Source organism: Penaeus japonicus, unplaced genomic scaffold, assembly GCF_977035675.1.
Source record: "Penaeus japonicus unplaced genomic scaffold, GWHDUDI00000001_assembly GWHDUDI00000012, whole genome shotgun sequence".
NCBI lineage: Eukaryota > Metazoa > Arthropoda > Malacostraca > Decapoda > Penaeidae > Penaeus > Penaeus japonicus.
The window spans coordinates 14027897-14032784 of record NW_028234414.1 but is presented as its reverse complement, the minus strand read 5'-3'; positions in this window follow the sequence as shown (position 1 = coordinate 14032784).

Sequence of the window (4888 nt, the reverse complement as noted above, 5' to 3'; positions counted from 1 at the left end):
TACACATATGTATGGATCCTTTAAAACACATACTCCCAACAAAAGACACACTTTACAATAACACACACAATAAATAAATACAGTGGGGTGCTGGGTGTGATAGTAAGCCCCCCCCCAACCTTCCCTTCCCGAACACTAAACAAAACCCCCAATATACAAACAGATCTCTAAGTACAAAAGAAACTAAACATATATTCATGTAGAGTCCCAATTATAAAAAGACCTTAAGGGCACAAACAGAACCCCAACAAAAAACAACAACAACCCCACAAAACAAAACCCCCCAAACACAACAAAGAAAAACCCCCGACACCAAACAAAAACCCAATAACAAACAGAACCTAACAAAACAAACAGAACCCCAACCAAAAAGAGGAAACCCTGAGCACAAATACCAAAACCCCAAAACAAACAAACAAAACCCTCACAGACAAACTAACCCCAAAAAACAACAGAACCATCAGACAAACAAAAACCCCAAACCCCACAAAAAACCTCATCAGACAAACAGAACCCCACCAAACAAACAGAACCTCACCAGACTAACAAAACCCCAACACACAAACAGAACCCCAAACAAAGAAAAACCCCCACACACAAACAAAACCCCAACAAACAAACCCCCCCCCCCCCTCCCCCAAAACCCCAAACAAACAAACAAACCCACAACAAAACAAACCCTCCAAACAACAAACAGAACCCCAAATAAACAAAGAACCCAAAACCCAAACAAACCCAACAACAAACAAACAGAACCCAACAAACAAAAAAACCCTCACAGACAAACAAAACCCCCAAAACAAACAACAAACCCCACCAACAACACCAACCAAACAAAACCCAACGACAACAACAAACAAACAAACCCCACCAACCCAACCCAACACCCACCAAAAACCAAACCCCACCAAAAACAACAAACAAACAAACAAACCACAAAACCCCAAACAAACAAGCAAAAACAAAACCCCAAACAAACCCACAACAAACCAAAAACCAAACAAACAACAACCAACCAAACCACAAAAAAAACCCCAACAACAACCAAAAAAAACCAACAACAAACAACAAACTAAAAAAAAAAAAAACAACAAACCAACCAACCCAACCACAAACAACCCCCAATATACAAAAACCCAACACACAAACAACCCCCCCGAACACAACCCCAATATACCTAAATAACAATCATAAAAAACATCCCAACAACCCCAATCCAACCCCTACAACCCCACTAAATACAACAACCAACACAAAAAAACAACATAACCACACATAAAATACAAAATCCCCTACCCCAACTTACAAACACCAACAACAAAACAACAACCACATAAAACATACTAATAACAACCCACAAAAACAACCAAAAAACAACACAAACAACAAAAACAACACCCAAACCAAAACCATAACCCATAACAACAATAACCAACAACCCACCAACACAAAAAAAACAAACATTCAACACAAACAACCAAAACAAACACAAAACAACATACCAAATAATTAACAACTAACAACAAACCCAATAACAAAAACAACATCAAACAACACATCAACCCAACCTAACAAAAATACAACATATACAACAACCAACAACCATTACCAACTACAACCCAAACACCTACCCAACCCACTAAAAAACCACCCAACCAACAACAATAAAACAAATCAACACTGATATAAAAAACTAACCACATAACAAACATACAACCCAAACACCAACACCAAAACAAACCATCAAAACACTAACAACAACAACCTCCCAACCCAAGGTCCACCCCAACAAACAAAAACCCAAAACCCAACAACCCAACCAACCACACAACAACAACCCCCAACCAACCAACCCACACAACCGCAAACAACACAACCCAACACAACAAACCCACAAAAACCAACCCACAAAAAAAACAACCTACCCCACCCAACCAACAACCAAAACAACAACAACCCACAACAACACCCAACAACCACAAAAACCCCCAAAAAAAAAACTACACAACAACCAAAACCAATACCAACAACAAAACACAAACAACAACCAACCCCCCCCCACAACAACCACAACCAACACAAACGAAAACCAACCAACCCCAAAACCCACAAAAAAAAAAAAACAAACAATAAAAAACAAAACAAACCAAAAAAAAAACACAAAATAAAAACAACAAACCAAACACAAAAAAAACAAAACAAACAAAAAAAAACAGAACCCCAACACAAACAGAACCCCAACAAACAAACAAACAGAACCCCGACGCACAAACAGATCGTCGCAATCCGTATGACAATGAGCGACGCGCCCGGCATGCAGTATGAAAAAGTTTTACTGCCGGCAATTTGGGTGTCAAAAATATCCCTCTCCCGCCGGGCAGCGAACCAAGGAACCCCCCGGGAGTCGCGCACTCATTGCGTACTCAGCGCTGAAAGGCCCCGTAACGCTTAATATTGGATGGTGCAAATCTTTTAACGGTGCGTGGGTGAATACTGACTGCCAGCTTTACAGGTAAGTCTTATGGGCTGGGTGGGCTTTTGGGGGAGGGGGTGGGGGAGATATGGGTGGGTGTGGGTGGGGTAGGGTGGGTTGGAGAGGGGTGGATTGTTATCTGTTGCAGATGGACTGGAGGAAACTAAGGGGGTTGGGAGATTATGAGATTTTGGTGTTTAGGGGTTGAGTAGCAAAATAACAGGTCGGGTGGGAGTGTGTGCGGGTGGGGGGGGGGAGGTGTAATGAAGATGGAGTGAGAAGGGAACAGAAAAGGGAGTGATAAGCGATTTGAAGGAGAAAGAAGAATGTGTTTATGTGTGTGGGGAGAGATGTAGAAAATGAGATGAAAAAGAATGAGAGAGAGAGTATGTAAAGACAAAGAAAAGCAACGATATGAATAACAATAAAACCAAAAAAAAAAAAAAAATGCAAGCAAAACAAAACAAAACAAAACAAAACAAACAAAAAAAACACAGAAAAAAAGTTATACGAATAAACACTCACACAAAATCTCAAAACAGATTGCATTAATCCACCGAAAAAGCAAACTATCCCTTTTTTTTTTAAGTACGCAGGGGAAAAACAAAAGCTTTTTTTTTTCTTCCAGACTTGATTTTCCAGAGTTTCCCCTCGAGGCAGTGTGGCTTCACCTCCCAAATGCATTCAGAAGACAAAATCTCACGCCCGTTATTATTATCTTTGATGTCATCATTATTGTTGCTGACATTCATCTTTTTTTTTGTAGTAGCAATATCATTATCTGTATTATTATTCATAAATTTTGTTGTAGTAAGAGTAGAATTATCTTTTTGTGATTTTTTTAAGACTTTAATTTTGTCTTTTTATCCTATGCTTTTATCATAAGAGAGAGAAAGAAAATAAAAAGAGGTGGACAAACAACATACATAGAGAGAGAAAAAGATACAGGCACAGATATACAACATACAAAAAAACGTAAATAGAGAAACGGACAAACATAGATTTAAAAAAAAATGGCATAAGAAGAAAGACAAGAAGGCAAAGACAGAGAAAGAAAAGAACCCTGTGAAAGGAAGAACAAGGGACACAGTCAGAGAGAAAGACAAGAAATAAAGCAAAATATAAAATTCAGAAGGGGAGGGGGGGGGGGAGGAGAAGGAAGCGAGAGACAAACGAAAAAGAAAGTTGATATAAAAAGAAAGAAGGATCCTTACGATTAGGAAAAAGGAGAGGGATAAAAAGAATGAAAAAAAAAGAAATAGAGGAATGTGAAAAGGGGGGAAGGAAAGGAAAGGGGAAAAAAAGAGAAGAAAAAAAGGAAGGAGAAGTAAGAGAAGAAGATGAAAGGAAGAAGGAGGGAAAGAAAAGGAGGAGAAGAAAAAATAAAGGAGAAGAGACAGAGAGAAAAAAAAAGGAGAAGAGAAAGGAAAGGGGGGATAATTTTGATTTTTTAGACGGGGGGGGGGGGGGAAGGAAAATGAAGAAAAGGGGGGAGTTTTGGAAAAGATCACGGGATGGGAATAGAGAAGAGTTATAAGAAACCGTGGGTAAAAAAAAGGAGTTAGGAAATTGCAGAAGGGGGAAGGAGGCATGGAAACGGAAAATGGATGAAAACGAGAAATAAAAAGAAAAGGGAAAAAAATGGAAAAAACGGGGAAAAAGATTTGATTAGTTAAGAAACGAGGAGGAAAAGAAGAGAAGAGGAAAAGAAAAAAAAAGGGGAAGGAGACGAAAAAAAGAGGAGAGGAGAGAGAAGAAGCGAATAAAAGAAGAGAAGGAGAAATAGAAGGAATAGAAAGATGAGAAGGGAAGAAGATGAAGAAGAAAGAGAAGAAAAGGAAAAGAGGGAGGAGAAGGGCAGGAGAAAGAAGAGAAGAAAGGAGGAAAAAAGATGAGAAGGAAGACAAGAAGAAAAAAGGAGAGAGAACAGAAAAAAAAAGGGGGGGAAAGAGAAGGGGGGGAGAAAAAAAGGAAGAAGATAAGAAACAGAAAAAAAAGAGGGAAAGAAAGGGGCTGTGAAAGAAAAAAAAGAAAGAGAGGAAACAGAAAAGGGAGAAAGAGAAGGGGCGGAGAAAAAGAAGAGAAGGAAGGGAAACAGAAGAGAGGAGGGAAAGAGAAGAAGACAGAGAGGGAGAGAATAGGAGGGGTTAAGGGGAAGGGGGGGGGGGGGGGCAAAGGGCAGGCGACATGTATCAAGCATTTCGTACTCATTTTCGGCGATCGACGGCATTTGGATAATTGTCGATAGTCTGACCACGGTGAATGAGCGCTCCATTATGAGCTTTGTTGATGTTGCTATTGTTTCATCCCGTTGATTGACAGGTGGGCTGTTGGCCGCTCAGGTGGGGGGATGCTCGGGCCCCAAAACGGGGGTTGTGAGAGATTACGCACGCTTTTATATGTTTTACCGCCAGC